The sequence below is a fragment of the Tachypleus tridentatus genome, unplaced genomic scaffold, assembly GCF_004210375.1.
Source record: "Tachypleus tridentatus isolate NWPU-2018 unplaced genomic scaffold, ASM421037v1 Hic_cluster_2, whole genome shotgun sequence".
Classification (NCBI taxonomy): Eukaryota; Metazoa; Arthropoda; class Merostomata; order Xiphosura; family Limulidae; genus Tachypleus; species Tachypleus tridentatus.
This window is the reverse complement of record NW_027467782.1, coordinates 9204593-9227352: the sequence shown is the minus strand read 5'-3', so window position 1 is coordinate 9227352 and position 22760 is coordinate 9204593.

The window sequence follows — 22760 nt, the reverse complement described above, 5'->3', positions numbered from 1 at the left end:
GAAATACAATATATACATAGATTTTATCTAAAATTGTAAACTAAAATAGAATGACTAGAGCTGACAGGAACATTTCATATGTTACGTTGTTTAATTACACATTTTGTTTTATCTAAAATTGTAAACTAAAATAGAATGACTAGAGCTGACAGGAACATTTCATATGTTACGTTGTTTAATTACACATTTTGTTTTATCTAAAATTGTAAACTAAAATAGAATGACTAGAGCTGACAGGAACATTTCATATGTTACGTTGTTTAATTACACATTTTGTTCGACTTGCAAAGCAAAAATTCGCCGAGTAATTTCATCACTAACTGAACAATATAAACAAGAATTATTTAAACACACACAACAGAGAAATATTATGACACGGGATTCATGGTTTCATAGTAGGGTAAATTCGGTTTGTCGGTTGATGGTTTTAGCTTCTGCTGGTACATTTGGATTGTGAGTAGCTTCAGTTCGTGTTCCGAGCCAACTAGCTGCTTTCCGGGTTTGTGATCTAGGCTCGCCAGACGATAAAATCGCAGGCTATTGCATATAGATCTCGTTTTTGATGTCCATTTTGGTCATTTTCCAGAGGGATGAAACACGAAAGAACGACAACATAAAAGGGAAGTCCGACCTCATTTGTGACAATAATAGTTTTTGTGCTTTTGACACCCTAACAGTGTCTGCCACTTATAATATCGTAAGCTGGTGTTTTCCGTATCCAGAATTGTGCAAGTTCACACATATCTTCTCCAATAACACGGACCAATTAAAGCAAGAATTTTTAAGTTACGATAGCATGAATTCAGTAAATTAATTTAGAGTATTTGTCTTTCCGTTGTGTCACCAAATATTAACACAGTTAACAGACCTTCACACCGTACATGTTGTGATCGTCCGTAAGTTAAAAAGTATCTCAACCATTTTACTCAAACTCTATTATACTGATACATAATGGATTAACTAACACATTGATGGTTAAATGTGGTAAGTACATGTGTCTATACAAAATATGTGTTATTTTAGAATAATTCATTCATAATAACTTGAGGAAGTACATCAAGAAACAAAACAAAACATGAACAATATGTGAAGTAAACAAGTGTAATAACATAACAACTAAGGCTGACGGTGGGAACCATATCAGAATCTATTAAATGTTTTACATACATATATACTATTGATAAATTATAAATAAAGTTGAACCTCAATGAAAAACAAAATCATTGTTTATTACAACCCTTGTCTTTTCAGAAAGTTCATTTCGCTCAGAACATTAAAGAACATTAAAAAGGCAGTAAGCTAACAGAACTCGTCGTCAACTCTTTGGCTACTCTTGAGTGATCTGTTGATGTATATGACTGTCACACTTAGTGTAGCCACGGCTACAAGAAGAAGTTATAAACATATTTTTTTAAAGTAACGGATGAAAATAATTAGTTTTTGAAACTGATAAAATGGAGGCAGAATACATAAAGAACAAATTACAATAAAGTCAAGACTAAGTAATAATGTGAAGTTAAAGTGTGTGTGTTTTGTTTTAACAAAGCCACATCGGGATATCTGTTTTGTTTTAACAAAGTCACATTGGAATATCTGTTTTGTTTAAACAAAGTCACATCAGGATATCTGTTTTGTTTTAACAAAGTCACATCGGGATATCTGTTTTATTTTAACAAAGTCACATCGGAATATTTGTTTTGTTTTAACAAAGCCACATCGGGATATCTGTTTTGTTTTAACAAAGCCACATCGGGATATCTGTTTTCTTTTAACAGAGTCACATCAGGATTCCTGTTTTGTTTTAACAAAGCCACATCGGGATATCTGTTTTGTTTTAACAAAGTCACATCGGGATATCTGTTTTCTTTTAACAAAGCTACATCAGGATATCTGTTTTCTTTTAACAGAGTCACACCAGGATACCTGTTTTATTTTAACAAAGCCACATCGGGATATCTGTTTTCTTTAACAAAGCTACATCAGGATATCTGTTTTCTTTTAACAGAGTCACACCAGGATACCTGTTTTATTTTAACAAAGCCACATCGGGATATCTGTTTTCTTTTAACAAAGTCACATCGGGATATCTGTTTTCTTTTAACAAAGTCACATCGAGATATCTGTTAAGCCATCTGAGAGGAATTGAACTCCTGATTTAAGCGTTGTAAATCCGTAGACTTACCGTTGTACCAGCGAGTGAGGGGCTGAAGTTAAAGTCTCTACCATGTAACTAGATGTTTATATGAAATAAGTTTGGACACGTTCATGTATTTTATTCAACTGGAATTCAGAAATCATTTTTATGTCTTTTCAAAAGATCAGTAAAGCATAGTATTATATTAACTTTAAAAGTGAACCAGTACCTTGTCCCTATATTTAGACATGTTTACAGCTAAAGCAAAACAAGAACTGTTATTTCTATCTATAGAAAACCAACAAGAATTTTAAGCAATGTTCACCTATTGTTATACTACTACGAAAGGATAGAAAGTTTAATGTATTTAAGAGAAAATGTCCAACATGGTCGCTGATGAAAAGCAGAATTTTGTTTTGAAATGTTACGATATGTTATAAGATTTATCAAAAAATGGCCATCTGAGGATTTTTTGGTTTGTTTGGAATTTCGCGCAATGCTACACGATGCTGGTATGGATGTAAGTCTAAAATAATATAAATAAATAGCCCTAGTGAACATATTGGATGTTAGTGTAAAATATTATATATAAATAGCCTTAGTGAACTCGTTGGATGTAAGTCCAAAATATTATACATAAATAACGTAGTGAATACATTGGATGTAAGTTTAAAATAACATAAATAAATAGCCTTAGTGAACACATTGGATGTAAGTCTAAAATAATATAAATAAATAGCCTTAGTGAACACATTGGATGTAAGTCTAAAATAATATAAATAAATAGCCTTAGTGAACACATTGGATGTAAGTCTAAAATAATATAAATAAATAGCCCTAGTGAACATATTGGATATTAGTGTAAAATATTATATATAAATAGCATTAGTGAACTCATTGGATGTAAGTCCAAAATAATATAAATAAACAGCCTTAGTGAACACATTGGACGTAAGGCTAAAATATTATATATAAATAGCCTCAGTGAACTCGTTGGATGTAAGTCCAAAATATTATATATAAATAACGTAGTGAATACATTGGATGTAAGTTTAAAATATTGTATATAAATAACGTAGTGAATACATTGGATGTAAGTTTAAAATATTATATATAAATAACGTAGTGAATACATTGAATGTGTGTTTAAAATATTATAAATAAATTACGTAGTGAACATATTGGATGTAAGTTTAAAATATTATAAATAAATAACGTAGTGAATACATTGGATGTAAGTTTAAAATAACATAAATAAATAGCCTTAGTGAACACATTGGATGTAAGTCTAAAATAATATAAATAAATAGCCTTAGTGAACACATTGGATGTAAGTCTAAAATAATATAAATAAATAGCCTTAGTGAACACATTGGATGTAAGTCTAAAATAATATAAATAAATAGCCCTAGTGAACATATTGGATATTAGTGTAAAATATTATATATAAATAGCATTAGTGAACTCATTGGATGTAAGTCCAAAATAATATAAATAAACAGCCTTAGTGAACACATTGGACGTAAGGCTAAAATATTATATATAAATAGCCTCAGTGAACTCGTTGGATGTAAGTCCAAAATATTATATATAAATAACGTAGTGAATACATTGGATGTAAGTTTAAAATATTGTATATAAATAACGTAGTGAATACATTGGATGTAAGTTTAAAATATTATATATAAATAACGTAGTGAATACATTGAATGTGTGTTTAAAATATTATAAATAAATTACGTAGTGAACATATTGGATGTAAGTTTAAAATATTATAAATAAATAACGTAGTGAATACATTGAATGTATGTTTAAAATATTATAAATAAATAACGTAGTGAATACACTGGATGTAAATTTAAAATCACATGTATATATAATGTAGTGAACATATTGGATGTAAGTGAAAGACGTATAATGGGTGAAAAATTAAGCTTTCTTTCTTTCTTTGTTTGAGATAAAGCTTTCTGCAACCTGTTCACTACGGGTATCGAAATTCGGTTTCTAGCGTTATAAGTCCGTAGACATTCCGCAGTTCCACTGAGGGGTGAAATTCTACGAATATAGCTTTAAAAATAAGAGAACATTACAAACAATCATATAACATTACAAACAATCATATAGCATTACGAACCATCATATAACATTACAAACAATTATATAACATTACAAACAATCATATAACATTAGACAATCATGTAACATTACAGACAATCATGTAACATTACAGACAATCATATAACATTACAAACCATCATATAACATTACAAACAATTATATAACATTACAGACAATCATGTAGATTATATATGAAACAAGGAATAATATGTTTGTTTCTAATGCCTAGAAAAACAAGTTGTTACTGTAAACCACCATTTGATATTACCGGCAGAAAAAAAACAACTGTTTTTTCAAAATACAGAACATGGAAATTAACGGAAAAATATTGAAAACGATACACAGGGAAAGAGTAGATACAGTGAACCTTGACAGATATAAGATGTTTGGATGTAAAGATAATCATTAAGATATAGTGACACATGATGAAGAAATGAAATACATGATGATAAAACTGGTATAAAATATATTGTTTAAAGTTTGAGACAGATATAGTGGCACATGATGAAGAAATGAAATACATGATGATAAAACTGGTATAAAATATGTTGTTTAAAGTTTGAGACAGGTAAAGTGACACATGATGAAGAAATGAAATACATGATGATAAAACTGGTATAAAATATATTGTTTAAAGTTTGAGACAGATATAGTGACACATGATGAAGAAATGAAATACATGATGATAAAACTGGTATAAAATATATTGTTTAAAGTTTTAGACAGATATAGTGGCACATGATGAAGAAATGAAATACATGATGGTAAAACTGGTATAAAATATACTGTTTAAAGTTTGAGACAGGTATAGTGACACATGATGAAGAAATGAAATACATGATGATAAAACTGGTATAAAAGTCAGCAGTACGAGTGCACAAATCTTGAACATCTAGTAAAGTTTAATTTGTTAACATTCTCAATCGATTTAGTTCTGAAATTTAACACTAATTGTTAAAGACACTTTCTGAGATGTCGCTGAAACAGATAAAATATAACAATAAACAAGAGTTAGTGAATATATATTTTATATACGTTTTATTTCAGTTGTGGAATATTCGATTTAAAATGTTTCATTATAATTAGAGTTATAAAAACCATTCAACCGTAACTCATGTTGTTGTTTTTTCAGAGAAAGCTACGTTGGGCTATATGCTGAGAATCGAACCTCGTATATCAGTTTAGACATTTCGCTCTTCCACGTGTAACCTCTAAATCGATCGATTGATCTCTAATAAGTAGACAGAAACTGTTTAAACATAGTGTACAATATTCCTTGAGTTTATATCCTCTCGTAACACGCAAGAGAAACAAAATGATAAAATGTTCGCAGACCTTAACTGAATATTTACATTGGTTACAGTAAATCATTGATGTTTGTTTGTAGAGACGATTCATCAGTTGGTTTAAGAATTACAATCACAAAATATATTTCATTTTATTCTAAATTATAGCCATATATCTATAGTTCAAGTTTTGTGAAATCTAATGTGAATTGTAAATATTCTGTTAAATGTAGTTACACTACAGGGAGTTATGTTGTGATTAAGCTATGTTACCTATACATATTCACGTGTTATCATCCGGGAACTGTTCAGTAGTACAAATACAAGATTCTTTGTGATATTGTGCAAAACATAGCATGAAAGACCTAAGTAACAGGACCTTTAAAACGTATTGTTTGAAAAACCATGTGCACATCATGACTTCATTATTCTTGGCCAATATCTACAACGTCTTGTTTCAAGCAAGCAAATGCACAATACAAGGTAAAGAGATGTATAGAATGAAGTTAATACACAATACTAGGTAAAGAGATGTATAGAACGAAGTTAATACACAATACTAGGTGAAGGGATGTATAGAACGAAGTATGGTAAGGGGTGTAGAATGAACTTAGTACACAATACTAGATAAGAGGGTGTAGAATGAAGTTAATTCACAATACTAGGTAAGAGAGCGTAGAATAAAGTTAATACATAGTGTTAGGTGATGGAGTGTAGAATGTGGTTACAACACTGGATTATGAACAGATTTATAAGGCTTAAGATGTTATCCTTTAGGATTTCCACACAACCAGTAGGCACGAATCCATAATGTTAAAGGTTTACTTGTTAATTTCTATCCAATTCGAAATTCACCGTGCAGTTTCACAAGTTATCATTGCAATGAAATAGGTGTATTACATTAAGAATCGTCTTAGAACAAATTAATTCTGGTAAGAGATTCTCAAAGTGCGAATGAATGAAATAATATAAGAAGGTTTTACTGGTATTTCTAAATTATATTAGAGAAATGTAATCGAAAGCATTATGAGACCTAACCTGTCTCATGTGATTGCTAAGATAAAAGAAGATATAACTTTATTTCAGAATAATATGCCCATGGTGGCAGTAATGTAATAGAATGATATGATATTCAACATTATATAATGATATTACTCAGGCGATCTTGACTGACAGTGTGACGTGTACATTAAATCATCAAATTATTTACGGTATTCTGACAGAAATAACCTTTTACCTTTGTGTGGAAGTTTTGTTTGCTTGGTAATGTTTAGAGCAAAGCCAATTTAGGCTATCTGTTGTATCTACCACCGGGAATCGAACCCTGGATTTTAGCGTTGAAAGTCAGTAAGATTGAAGCCGTCCCACCAGAGGGACAAAATAATAAAAGAAAATATAGGAAAGAATAATGGACAGTTTTATCACCTCGAAAAACAGAAAAAAGGCAATACATATATGAGTTAAAACACTTTAATTCATTAATATATGTTTATGTTTGTGAAGTTAACGATATTTTATCCTAATTATGTGAACATTTTTAGTAATCATATCTTCTTTATGAAAAGCATTGGGAATGCCTAACAATTTATTTTGCATGAATCCCATCATTTGCTAGTAACCCTAGTTTGGTGCAATGTAGAGAAAATTAATATTGATAAAGATAAGTAAACAAAATTACAAGGAATGATTGCGTTGAAAACAGCAAATCCAAATCTTTGACTAATTATATTAGGTTGTTTTAGCCTAAAACAAGCCGAAAACAAAAATAAATTATAAAAATAACAAACAAAATAAAAAACGCTGCACTAAATGAAAAGATCCCAGGATACAAGCTATAATGTGGGATATAAAATGTACCCTAGGTTTTGGAGGTAACTGAGAAGTAGGCCCCACACTATGGTGGGGATACACCGTCTTAACCTCCATTAGCCAGTCTCACATAAAGAAAGAAAATAAAGGAATAGCAATAGATATAGAAATAGAAAATAGAAATTGGGAGAGCAAGATGTGGGTGCTGAAGCCCACAACGTCCCACATCCATATCACTCTTCACTGCCTGCAGAGAGTTATGGGAAGGTGACTGATTTACAAAGTAAAGAAGAAAATAATGAATTGAAAAATAAATATAAGGTAAGAATAAGAAAAAGAAACAAACAATCTGTAACAGTTTCATCAACTGACATTCACACCTCAACTTAGTCAACAATAACTTCATCTCTGAGAAATACATTGCTAGTATTTACACTTCATAATGATCCACGATGACTCTACCATTGAACTTTACAGCTCACAATGGTTAACACTAACTTTTAAACCTTTTTCGTTGTTATTCGCTAAAAATGTTCAGTATAGACTTTTTTATCTCAGTGAAACATTAGCTAAATAGGCGACTAATTCATTTTCTCAGGTAGTTATTATTGATCACGCATGCATTGATCACAATCGATCAAGTCTACTAAACAGGAGCCATTTTTGAATAAATCAGCGCCATCTTCAGGCAGACTGTGAGTGTCATATTTCTTATTATCATTAACCAATAAACTCCATAATTCCTCCATAGCCTATTTGTGTTGATTCAGGAAAGTTACGGTTTGATGAGCCAACAGAAAGTCTCATTCATTTATTACCCTGGTTTTTTTTTACGATTTCCAAATCCCATGTGCGCAGCTGACACTTTATGCACCTGGCAGTTTTCTAGCAGAATTAAAACAGCTTTTAGTGTCTTCATCATATCCCACTGTTTGTGGTAAGGGCTACTTTTAGGACACCCTGTTATGGTATTGTTTCTCAGAAGCCAACATGCAACAATAAATAAGAGATTTATCAGTTCACATCCATGTAATAAATATATCTTAACCTGCAACCATTATATGACTTACACCATGGAATTCAACCTTGCGAAATCATCTAAACTTATATTCTTAGTTAATAGGAAGTTTTAGTTCGTGATACAAATGAACTTAGATCAGCCAGAACGAGTGCATTGTCTTGTTTTGTTTTGGAATTTCGCACAAGGCTACTCGAGGGCTATCTGTGCTAGCCGTCCCTAATTTAGTTGTGTAAGACTAGAGGGAAGGCAGCTAGTCATCACCACCCACCGCCAACTCTTGGGCTACTCTTTTACCAACGAATAGTGGGATTGACCGTCACATTATAACGCCCCCACGGCTGGAAGGGCGAGCATGTTTTGGCGCGACTCGGGCGCGAACCCGCGACCCTCAGATTACGAAGTGCACGCCTTAACGCGCTAGGTCATGCCAGGCCTGAGGGCATTGTCACCAAAATGTGTTATAGTTGTTACAATGTAGACATATTGTCATCATTCATTATATCAAAACCTATTCATAAAATACTCATTCTGAGAAGAACATACATTGACATTCGCAGGCAGTAAGAGTGTGGAACATGCCACAACTGTAACCACGTCTAACCAATAACAAAACCTCAATTAATAAACACTGCAATATCTCCGTAATGAGCCATATCTGTCCGTTGATATTGTTTTGTGTTGGACAGGACTGGACAGCATAGCTGGAATATCTGCAGATGAAGAAACAAGACAATCGGTTTTACCAGTTAATGATTTTTTGCACATGCGCATTAGAATAAGATGATTTTCTTAGCAATCACGTAAGGTGTTACATTGTCATTGACTGTCCAATATTTTCGTCACTATATCGCAGGTAGATGATGAAAAATATTAACATACCATTGCCAGTATAACTTATCAATTGTGTTTATGGTGTTAAGTTTCTGTGGCGACGGTGAAACTCTGCCAGTAGATGTACTTGTTTAGAGTTTTTTTTAAGGACTAACAATGTAATAAAAAAACTACTTATTTGTTTCTCTGGAGCAACTCCCGAATATTTTATTTCTCGTTTCTCTCTTGCTAGTGAAGAAACTATGGTTGAGCTATTCGACCATAAGTGAAGCGGCACGTGTACAGATGAATAGGAAAAGATCTTTATTGATGTTTGAAATGTATCGTCAGCTCTGATAAAGAAAGGCCACACAATGTTCAGGTTATCTTTAAGCTTTTCTAAATGATTTTAGATTAACGTTCTCTTTATCTCAGAGACTTTCATGATACTTGAATTGAACTTGTTGACTTACGGTCTAACGCATCAATTGTAACAAACTGAATGTTGCTACACGTTTCTTTTTTTCAATACTTCCAAGTATTCCACTATCTGATCATTCTTTGTAGAACGATATAAACTATATCACAACCTTTTGTAACACAATTTCAAACTTTCATTCTTAAAAGACTTATGTTTCTTTATGAGGTGTTTCTCCAATAATGCATTTGTCGTTTTAGTTCTGTTTTACGTCAAAGTTGTATGTCAGTAAAACAAACTCGAACCGTAATAACTTTATTATTTACATTTTGATATTTATTTCTTATCACTGTTACGTCTACGTCTCATACGTCTATTACTTAATTTGCTATTATCATATTCACTTTGACCTCGATCTGGCAGAGCGTGTACTACAAATTATCATTGTTTAAGTATTGGCTTACCAACTATAGCCAGGTGGCAACTAGCACTACTAATAATACACAAACATACATTTTATTTGTCTCTTTTGGATATATGTGAAAACTACACGAGAGACATATGTGATTTCAATTTTGAGTTGTTAGATTCAAAAACACAACAACAACAAAAACCAGCAACCGCTGGAAACTCTTGGATTTATCTAATCGAATAATGAAATTTAATTGTTACTCCTTTCACACATCCATAGCTTCAAAATACGATGCTTCGATAACGGGACAAGAACCAATAACTCTTTGCTCGATAGTCCCTATATATATATATATATATAATGTGAAAACGTAGCTACAGTCATTATAATATTACCGTACCTGTGAAACTAAACAATAGATAGTAATGGTGCTAATCAAATGTGTTTGTAACTACAATGTGTATTTATGGAAAAGAAATTGTGAATATACCATTATAAAATTCAGTGATCTGTTGTCTAAGTCTGATGTGTAAAATTGGGTCACATTTACTACTATGGAATCAATATTAATTTCTGTATAAAGTATGGTTAAGTAGCTTGTTGTAATGGTTTCACATCTAATAAACTTTCTTACAATTTAATCGATAGTTTCAGTAGATATAATTTTCATCACTTACTCACCACTTTGTGCCCCTAGTGGGGCTAAGGTAAGCTTACGTACTTAAAATAACCTGCAGATTGTAAACTCATTCTACAACAAGATCGTATTCTGTGTCGTATAGCTTTAGCTACAAATGAAAGTTTATGGTTGAGTTAAATTTCTGAAGTTCAGGATTAAACTTGTCTATTTTATGCTCTTTGCTAAAGATAATTTTACACCACATAAAATGTATAGAAAATATATAAATATCAAGACATTTCTTTAACACTATTTGAATGGTGACTGCTTTACTCGGGTTATAGAAATATTCGCCTAATAATTAACATTTTTATTATTTTATTGTTTTATCTATTATTTTCTTGAGTGGTAACCGATTTTTCTCTCTTCTGTGTCTTTTTTTCTAAACGAGTTTATAGTTTTAAATGTTTACAAAATTCTTTCATAATAACGATATTTTAAAGTAGTTAATGTGTGTGGTTTAAACTGGTAATTGTAACTATAAATTTATCCACATAGCAGCATTCAAATATACTAGGATTCTGTGCACTGTTAACGTGCCTGAGACTTGTGGCTCCAAAATCGCCAAAGAAAGAAAAAATAGCTTCAAGAGCTGGCGGTAGGTCGTGTTGACTAGCTGTCTTCCTTTTGAGCTGCCACCTGCAGATTCACACCTCTAAAAATCGGGTTTCGATATCTGTGGTGGGCATAGCTTTGTGCTGAATTCTAAAAGCACGACCTTCTGAGTTCTAATTTACTGGACAAAATTAGAGATGGATGATTTACGTTGAAAAACGTAAAGTAGAGAAATCACATTCATTGTATAGAGCTTGTTATAGAAACAAGTGTTCGCGATTTTGCTTAAATTTCTTACCAGTTTCTATGCAGCTTTGGGAAGTATACAAGTAACAAATACAAAATGAAAAATGTAATCGCTACTAGTAAATATTTCACAAGTGTGTTAAGGCGTTCGACTCGTAATCCGAGGGTTGCGGGTTCGAATCCCGGTCGCATTAAACATGCTCGCCCTTTCAAGCGTGGGGGCGTTATAATGTTACGGTCAATCCCACTATTCGTTGGTAAAAGAGTAGCCCAAGAGTTGGCGGTGGGTGGCGATGACTAGCTGCCTTCCCTCTAGTCTTACACTGCTAAATTAGGGACGGCTAGCGCAGATAGTCCTCGAGTAGCTTTGCGCGAAATAAAAAAAAACACAACAAAATAATATTTCACAATCGGTATTAGAAGATTTCAAGCAACAAAACAGTGAATATTGCACGAATGAAATACATTTGTTGTAATAAACGAATTATTTAGTGTTACATTATCGGAAATCGTCAATAACATTGTTGGTCCATATCCAGCTGAAAAGATATAAAATTATATCTAAACGGTGAGGAAAACTTATGGTTATGACTTCGAAATACACTTATCACTATATCCCAACTCATAACCGATAAAATAAAGGATAGCTAATCTTATATTCCAGGATTTGTTTATAACGATAGTATCAAGTTGTGCTTTTGTTGATTCTGTTAATTAATTAAACAAGTGAATTTTCTTAAGCAGCAGTAAACATCTAAAAAAAATATATATATATATACTGCAGCGAAGTTTATGTTCGAAAATATATACGAAACGTTGAATGTTAATAAGAAGGCATTATGAAAACTACATATAACGTTACAGCGTATGGAATCAACACTTGAGTAGCCTAACTTAGGCTTAATATCTTATTGATTACCATAGATATTTTAAACTAATAATGAGGCAGATTTTAATGGAATATCCTCATTTATTATCCAATTAGGTTTAACTTTATTAAATAAAGAGGACATAATATATAAACCTCTGCATATAATAAAGTAAACACCTGCCTCAAGCTAGTAGGACAGTTTACATAAAATTAAAATAAAACTTCTATATACAGAAATTCTGCTTAGCTTTATTCGTATTACACTATCCTACAGGTTTTGGTTTGTTTGGGAATTTCGCACAAAGCTATTCGAGGGCTATCTGTGCTAGCCGTCCCTAATTTAGCAGTGTAAGACTAGAGGGAAGGCAGCTAGTCATCACCACCCACCGCGAACTCTTGGGCTACTCTTTACCAACGAATAGTGGGATTGACCGTCACATTATACACCCCACGACTGGGAGGGCGAGCATGTTTAGCGCGACGCGGGCGCGAACCCGCGACCCTCGGATTACGAGTCGCACGCCTTACGCGCTAGGCCATGCCGGGCCATCCTACAGGTAAAAATATAGCAGACAGTATTCAAACATTGACGTCTTCAAGCGACTGTCGACCCTCTCAGCTGAATCGAAGCGGAAGAACCACTCGTTAGGCCCGGGTTACAAACTAAGGCTCATTCTGAAACACTAATAGAACCTTTTAAGATGGTTTTTGAATATGGTTCAGCAACTCCAATATATTACACTTTTTCTCTAATTATCCTGAAAGTACACTTTCTAGCACAAAGTGCACGTTCCATTCAGTTCAGTTTTCCACAAGAAATAGCTTCCATAAAAACCGAATCTATAATAAATTTTACTCAAACATAGGCCATTGGTTAAAGTTCACACTAATACATTATTGATCCTAATGATTCACATTGAGAACCTTAATGTATTATTACAGCTTTCATTTCTAACTCTCAAATTATCCATTTTATTTGAAACCTATCATTATGGGCGGCGGTTCACGAACTGAGTAAGGAGTTGAGTCATTATTGTTCTAGGTGAACCAGGGATATCAGTGACATAAGCTGACAATTTGATGTTTATCTTCTTGTGTGTGTTATCCAGATGCTATTGTGGACCCGTAAACAACAAGGACATGGACATATAAAGAACTTTAAGTGAAATTTAATATACCTTAACAATTAAGATATGATGTCTTACTGCTATTGTTACAAACATTTAGAAGCAGACGTGTCTTTTGTGATATTATAATTCAAACAAGCGAAATAACCTTGACTCAGTTTAGTATTCCTCACCCATTGCACGTGTTTTCAAAGCTCAATAAAATGGAAACAAGTGCCGAAAAATCTAACAAAAACCTGACAAAATCACACACGTAGAGAAAACAAGACATTATTTAGAGTGATGTAACATTTCTTAAAATTACAGCGATACTTACAGAAAGTAAAAGGGGCATAGTTTACTTATTCAAGCAGAATACGTAGGGATTAGGCGTGAGTATCCAGGAGTATCCAAAGACGTTTACTTAACGTGTTCTAAAAAACAAATTACCTCAGAAAAGTAACTGTCATAAGGACACCCGTAGCGTACTATTCATCAACCTAATCTGTACACTCATACACTTCGTTTCAACTTCGTGAAGCGAATATTTCGAAAATTCTATCAAAACTACGTAAAATTATGTGCTTTAATTCTGGTCGATCATTTCCAAATTAGGGAAAACATACAATGAGCAGAACTCACCGCCAACGCTTGGGTTACTCTAATGAAATAATGGACTTGTAGTCTAACCGTTAGGTCATTTTATAGCAGTCAATGCTAGCTTAAAATCGTACTAAATTCTACTGTCGTTCATTTGACTGTTGACAGAAGACTGCCAGTGCATTTTACTACCGACAAAGACATACCATAATAATCACTCCATTTTAAGGGTTGTGGTGAATATAGGTATGACATTATCGGAATATTATGAAAGCAACTATTATCTTGTCAAAAACCTTGAACAAGAAAATTACATCATGAAATTGATATCCTTTATGCTTCCATGAAAATGTCTTCTCCACTTGTTCTTCCGTGCATGCTGCAAACTGATGCCAACTCTTCCGTAATCTGAAAGTCCAAATTAATTCCACGAATGAACACGAGAAGTTGTGACATACTCGAGAGATCAGTAGACTCATCCAGTGCCAAATAATACCATAGGAAGTTTCTAGCTTTTTGGCGTATCTCTAATGCGATGTTTTCTCCAAGTTCTTCTGCTCTCTGTACAACTGAAGTTGCTGAAAGGCTGATACTTTCAAAGAAATTGTCTTTTTCAAGACACAGCTCATTTGCTGCTTCCATCATACACACTTTGATGAAGTTGCCGTCAATAAAAGGTTTTCCTGGCTCTGCCATCCTATGCACTATTTTGTAACTTGTACGAGTGACAGATTCATTTTCAGCAAACTTTCTCGTGAGGAGAGGCTTTCGAGATTCAAAACCACGTTCCATGGATTCAGATGTCTCAGAATGGAAATTTACTGTACTTTTCAACCATGTTGATAGATGTTTTGTTTCATAGGCGCGTGACAGCCTTGATTCTTTTATCATAACGTCTTATGTTTGCTAGCTTAAAGCGACCATCGGTGTGATTTATTTTGTTATGACAGTCGGTCATTTGATGAAATGTCACTTTTTATTTCCAAGCGGCTAGCTGCTGGCGGGCCGGACAAAATGACGTCGAGGGCTGTAGTTCAGTGACCCCTGGTCTTGCCGATGGAAAACAGGATTTATCTGACAATTATACATGATATTTTACGGTTTATATGGGATGGTGGAGTACATAAAGTGCGTTATGATATTTTGGTATCTTCGAAAGACAAAGGTGATCTCAATTTAACAGACGTCAAGATGAAAAAGGCGGCGTTAAGGTTTAAATGGTTCTTCAGATCAACAGATTATAACACAGTTCCATCTCTGTTTATCCTCTTTGCCCATCTTTTAAGCAAATATGGTGATTTAAGTCTTGGGCACGATGTGTGGTATTGTGACATTCTCCCACAACACAAGATGAATGTTCCTACATTTTATTGAGAAGTATTAGAGTCATGTAAAACGCTCGTTAGGTGTCGTCGAATCTTCCCAAATAACACATAAATTGTTTTCCGGCAACCACTGTTTCTCAATGTTTTGTTCCCACTATGAGATTAAGCACATTCTATAATAAAAAAAATTATTAGCGCGGGACTAATTCGCTTAAGGGACTTCACTTACGAATTTGTCCCTCGTTGGCTTCCCTTAAAACTATTGTCAGGATGTATCTGAAAGTGTGACACCTGTTCACGTTAGACAGTATTACAAAAGTTATATGATGCTATTCAGAAGAATGGAAAGACTTGGTTGAAGAGAGATTCCCACAATTACAGGTACAACAAAATTTATTTTTGAGATGTTTGATTCATATGGTGAAAATGTTATCCATTTAAATGATCTTCCTATTAAAAAACTGATTCAGTTAATATACCAGAACTCCATCCCGCATCTCAAAAAAAAGAAATTACTGCATGGAAAGATATTTTAAGAGATACCAACTCCATTCTTCTGAAAAAAATACATAAACATACTTATCACCTATTCAAAGGCTTTGAATAGGTGATAAGTATGTTTATGTAGATTATTTATTTTATCACAATGCTTTAATAACGAACAATAAACTTGTTCATATGAAAACCATGATACTGGCTACTCGAGGGCTATCTGTGCTAGCCGTCCCTAATTTAGCAGTGTAAGACTAGAGGGAAGGCAGCTAGTCATCACCACCCACCGCCAACTCTTGGGCTACTCTTTTACCAATGAATAGTGGGATTGACCGTCAAATTATAACGCCCCACGGCTGGGAGGGCGAGCGTGTTTAGCGCGACGCGGGCGCGAACCCGCGACCCTCGGATTACGAGTCGCACGCCTTACGCGCTAGGCCATGCCGGGCCATATAAAGTAACAGAGCACAGATAGACTATTGTTTAGCACTAAGAAGTCCAACAATAAGCCAAAATTGTAAATTTTACACGTATAACAATACTTTCTCTGTTATTCATGCAAAACATAAGTAAATTACACATTGGTTTATTAATGGGTTTAATCTGTAAGAAACGTGCATGTGTGTTTAACTTTAACACAAAAATGTTTTATTTGTGCTATGGTTTATGAAAAAATATCTTCAGGGTACTTAAAACGAAAATGTGCATTTGCTCAATAGAATTGTTACAAAAATGCTTCGGGGCCACCGATGTATTAAAAGAGTAACAAAAGAAACAAGTAAGCCTAGAGTCTATTGGTTTGACATTAATGGCAACTATGTACCGATATCCCTTTTGTAACTTTATGAGAATTTCCAAACAAAGAAACAAAATAATATTTAGAGAAAAAAAGTCAAATAGTTATGTGTTTCTGGTGCGAGGTATGGATTTTCTATTAAAACTACAGCGTCTCTTGAAAGTTCTCTTGGCTCCTAGTGGCAAAAGATATGGCTGAGAATTGTCAACGCCAGAAACTGGGTTTAGATACAAGTGGTGGGCAGAGCACGGATAGCCTATTATACTATTATATTATTTGCCTATTAAGCTTTGTGCTTAACTACAAATAAACAAAACCTAAACAAAACATTACTCGTTGGATTTCTCAAAAGCCACATCAATACTATCTGCGCCAAATGTGAAGAGACAGGCCAGAGTGGAGGCAGGTAGCCCACATCGCCCACCCTATTCCATCTCTTGCTAAACACGTCTCCAATGTATACAGTGCAACTAGTTTGAGCGATAACAGAATGAATACCACAAAACACCAGTTCTACACATCGTCACCTGAACTACTGTGGGTCACTTTATTACTTAGAGCAAGGGAATTAATTACCTTATCTTTTATGGAAGTAAAATAATATCCAAACGGCTGTTATATCAGCTTTAGGCTCTGCAATATAAACACATGTATATATACATAAATGTTCCTATAAAATAATCTTTATAACAAACTACATTATCAGAATAAATAAAAATAAAAAATAAATAAACTAAGGAAAGAAAGCAACCAATAAAGCGTTCTAATCCGTCATATCATAATGTTGACATACAAATTTTGGTTGGCATTGGCTCAGTAGGCTACTTTGAGAAGTTAAGAGTGCAAACAAAAATTAATTTTGTCATTATAAATATAGATTGAAAACATACACAAATATGCATTTCTTGTGTTGAGTCAAAAACAAAAACAAACTCAAAACACCGTAAATATCATTAATTAGGAGATATTAAACCTTCATTTATCGATGTTTTAAGACACGTTATTTAATTGATAATTATCTAATCACTGCTTTATGTTGAACATCATTTTAACCACTGTCTGTGAAAAAAAAAAAAAACAAGACATCTTTCACTCCCACTACTGGTGGATCAGTAGTAAGTATTCAGTTTCATGACACTCAAAACCAGGTTTGGATTCTCGTGAGGTATTGAACACGACTATCCATTTATAGCTTTCATAACAATCAAATAAACACAGTTTTTATATTTTATTAAAGGCTGATACTTTGTGTTTTAAGCTACCTATTTAAAATAAATCATTTCAAATATTAATAACACGTGCATAAAATAAGGTAAACTAGGTTTATTATCTTTGGTATTTATAACTTTGTATACAATCCGTGTAACTCGTCTATATCAAACATCTTCTAACGCCTGGTTCAACATTGTTGTTTAATTACCAGTGTTATTCTACAGTCAAGTTCTACTGATAAACAAAACTTCTGATTGCTTTCGTTTATAGGTTGTCAGTTTTAAACACATCTAGTTTTAAATATCATTGAAGAAAAGTTTCCAGTACATTACTGTATTAGTTTGGTTTTCAATTGATATGCAAAGAAACCTTGCTGCTAATATTGAGCCAACTTGTCATAAAAAGCAATTGAAATGCAAATCGAGAAACAGAACCAACAATATTAAATCACCTGGAGTAAAGTAGTGAGGACCTGGTTACTGATGTCAAAAAACAAACAAGAGGTTAGACACATGATGGCATTAAGTGGTGGATTTGTGAATATGCCAGATAGAACATCGGAATTTGATCTGCAAGTTCATGACAGCTGTAACAGATTACAATACATCAAATAATAAAACAGCATTAACGTAACACACTTAAATTTCTTGTTTTCATCGTACATCAGACTAGCCAAGCAACAATGGGATTGCATTTCATAAATTTATGTTGACAGAAAATTTTAAAAAAATTTGCAGAAAAACAAAACAGAGGGCTTGAATATCTCTAATCATCACATGTCATATGATGAGCTTACATGAAAGACTTCTAGAACAACAGTAAACCATATGTGTAAATATTGTGAATGTTAATAAAGCTGGTATCTTACACTAAAAAACGCTGCCACTGCTATATTTGAAATAATACTCAGTGTTATATCAAATAAATACTTTTATAGATATGTTAATCATTACAACTACAGCAAGCTATAGATTTTAAAGAACAAAAAAGGCCTCTTACTTATCTTTAATCTTTTTTTATAAACAAAAAAAACTTTCAAAACAACTGACATCTACTTCAGTTGTACAAAATTGTTCTTACTCTACAACATTCTTATATGATGTTGTGTCTATTCACGCAGCTGTACCATTATCCTTACATTCTACTGTGACTGGTCAAAACGCTGTACAGCTAAACTTGTTCTTTCACTATAACATTCTTACCTACTAACGTGTTTGGTCAATAAGCTATGCCAGGGGTCACCAAACTACGGTTCTCGAGGTCATTTTGTCTGGCCCGCTAGCAGCTAGCCGCTTGGAAATTAAAATGTGGCATTTCATCAAATGTCCGACTGTCATAACAAAATAAATCACACCGATTGTCGCTTCAAGCTGGCAAACACAAGATGTTATGATAAAAGAAACAAGGCTATTACGCACATATTTAACCAATAGGAAAATTCTTCTTTCGTCCTTGCTGCCCGTTTATTCATATCGAGGCACGTATCTATAAAAGCATTAGGATTTCGAAAACAAGTACAGACTTAACCCTCGTCCCATCGACTCGTCTTGTAAATTCAGCGGGCTTGGGTTACCGCTTCAGCAAGCTCATTTCTCTTAGTAGTCTGGTTATGCGCTTTTCGAAACTCGTTCTTAGGTAAGTTTCGTGCCAAAGGTTCGTTTCAATATATTTTGTTTGTGCGTTCTTGGACCAGTACAATACTTTTCTCACAGCGCTCTGTGTTTTCATTTTCAGATCCTGTTTTTTTTTTCATCCATCGTTGTGGCTGCTTTTAAAAGAAGAAAAGTGGACTCTGAGTGTCGTGCTTTCAATGAAGAATGGGGAGGAAAGTACTTTGTGGAAAGAAAAAACCAGAAAGCTACTTGTGTGATATGCACCGAAAGTGTTGCCGTTTTGAGAGAGTGCAATCTTTGGCGTCACTATGAAACAGAACATCTATCAACATAGTTGAAATTTTCAGGAAAGTTCCGTTCTGAGAAATTTGAATCCATGATACGTGTTTTTGAATCTCAAAAGAATCTCTTCACGAGAAAGTTTGCTGAAAATAAATCTGTCACTCGTACAAGTTACAAAATAGTGCATAGGATGGCAGAGCGAGGAAAACCTTTTATTGACGACAACTTCATCAAAGAGCGTATGATGGAAGCAGCAAATGAGCTGTGTCCTGAAAAAGACAATTTCTTTGAAAGTATCAGCCTTTCAGCAACTTCAGTTGTACGGAGAGCAGAAGAACTTGGAGAAAACATCGCATTAGAGATACGCCAAAAGCTAAAAACTTCCTATGGTATTATTTGGCACTGGATGAGTCTACTGATCTCTCGAGTATGTCACAACTTCTCGTGTTCATTCGTGGAGTTAATTTGGACTTTCAGATCACGGAAGAGTTGGCATCAGTTTGCAGCATGCACGGAAGAACAAGTGGAGAAGACATTTTCATGGAAGCATAAAATTTTGTAAGACTATAAACTTTAGTGAAATCAGCTTAGAGGTGTAACAGTTGATGAAGGAAAAAACATGGCTGGAGTAAAGAAGGGTCTGGTGGGACTGATCAGGAAACACTTGGAAGATCTTCAACTCCCAAGCGCTCTGTTCATACACTGCATCATACATCAGCAATCACTCTGTAGAAAAGACTTAGATATTCCTTGCGTACTGAAACCAGCCATTTCTGCAGTGAACTGCATTCGGAATCATACACTTAATCATCGCCAATTCAAGGTGTTTTTTGAAGAAATTGATTCGGATTTCTGTGACTTGCCTTATCACACGGCAGTGAGGTGGCTCAGCTGCGGTAAAGTCTTGCCTTGTTTTTATAAGCTGAGAAGAGAAATATATATATTTATTATCGAGAAATACACAGCCGATCCACTTCTGTCGAATCCAACCTGGTTGTCAAAGTTGTCATTTTTGGTTGACATCACATGAATGAATTGAACTTGAAACTAAAGGGGAAGAATAACCTTGTCTGTGATCTCTAAAGAATCATTAAAGGATGTTGGAGAAAGTTGTCATTGTTTGAAGTACATTTGGAAGGAGGAAACCTCTCTCATTTTCAGTGTTTCAATGAGTTTCATGCTGGAATTACAGAAGATGTCAACCTGAAGTTTCAGAAAAGATTACTGGTGATTTAAATAAGCATTTAAATGCATTTAAGTGATTTTAGAGATATTTTCGAATATCGTCAGAATCGAAAGTGACATTCTCCTTTTCAAAATCCTTTTGATTGTGCCATTGATGACGTGCCAGTGGAACTTCAGCTGGAGGTCATCGATTTGCAAGGAAATGACTTGTTGAGAGCAAAACACAGAGAGGGACAACTTATTGCATTTTACAGCTGCATACCTGAAGATGATTTTCCAAAGCTGAAGCAGTTCGAATCTGGTATGGCATCAATGTGCGGAATAACTTATGTCTGTGAACAACCATTTTCAAAATGAAGTATGTGAAGTCGGTACTTCGATCAAGGTTGACTGATGAACATTTGAAAGCAATTCTAATGATTGGGTGCAGCAATTCAAAACCGAATATTGAAGATATTTCGAAAGCTAAACGCCAATTTCATAAATCTCACTAACTTTTGCGGCTTAGTGAAATTGAGATATGTACTCATTATGTGCGATGTGACAATTGTTTTTTGCTAATGTGACCTTCTTTGATAACCTTTTAGTGAATAAAATGTTGGTTGTATTTATGTTTGTTTTTTATCATATGTGTGTATTGCATGCTACTCCCACGTGGTTAATGTGGTATCCTAAACTTAGTGTTAAGTCTTTTACAGAAAGCTTTCGTTCTGGCTTATGAGTATTGAACATAATGATCATGCGGCCCGCGCTTCTTATTCCCCGAGTAATCTGGCCCCATGTGATAAGAGTTTGGAGACCCTGTTCCAAGTAATAGGCCTACGTAGGATCACGCTGAGCGTCTCTCGACAAGTAATTGTTCTCCCTACGTAACTTTGACTTTAGTTTGTTTTTTTGTTTTTGAATTTCGCACAAGCCTACTCGAGGGCTATCTGTACCAGCCGTCCCTAACTTAGCAGTGTAAGACTAGAGGGAAGGTAGCTAGTCATCACCACCCACCGCCAACTCTTGGGCTACTCTTTTACCAACGAATAGTGAGATTGACAGTCACGTTATAACGCCCCACGGTAGAAAAGGCGAGCATTGTTTGGCGCGACCGGGATGCGAACCCGCGTCTCTCAGATTACGAGTCGCACGCCTTAACACGCTTGGCCATGCCGGGCCTATAAATAAATGATAAAACTATCTTACGACCTATTCCACTAATATGATAATTAATATCACTAATATCTAAACCTCTGGGAATAAAAATCGCAACACCTTTTTTATGTAATTCTGTATGGTCAGAGATAATATCCCCTCCCCAATGTAAGTTAACTTGATCAAAACAAGTATCATACCAAAATGTTTCCTGTAAACAAATAATATCATATTTTCTCTTTTTTAAGAAAGGTTAAAACGTTTTCTAGCTTAAACATATCAGATAACCCGTTAACATTAATAGTGCATAATTTTAACTGGAAAATTACATTGTGTTAGTAATATCTTTCTGATTATATTTCCAGCTATTCTTGAGACGAACCTGTTTTATTTTGTATTTTCTTGTGGGCATTTTCTTCAGTCGATAGCCTTTTTCTTGTTGCATTCGCGTAGTTCATAATATTATCTTCTGATTCTGTAACAGTGGCGGGAACACTCTCCAACGGTTTTTCTTGTCTCGTGTTCTCAACAATTATTGAACGTTAGGAACTTGAGTGATTAAAACAGGCGAGTCCACTTCTACTCCGGACGCGATGGGGTGTCGGTGAATTCAGGAAGCTTTTCTTTTTCGATATTAGTAAGTTGATTAT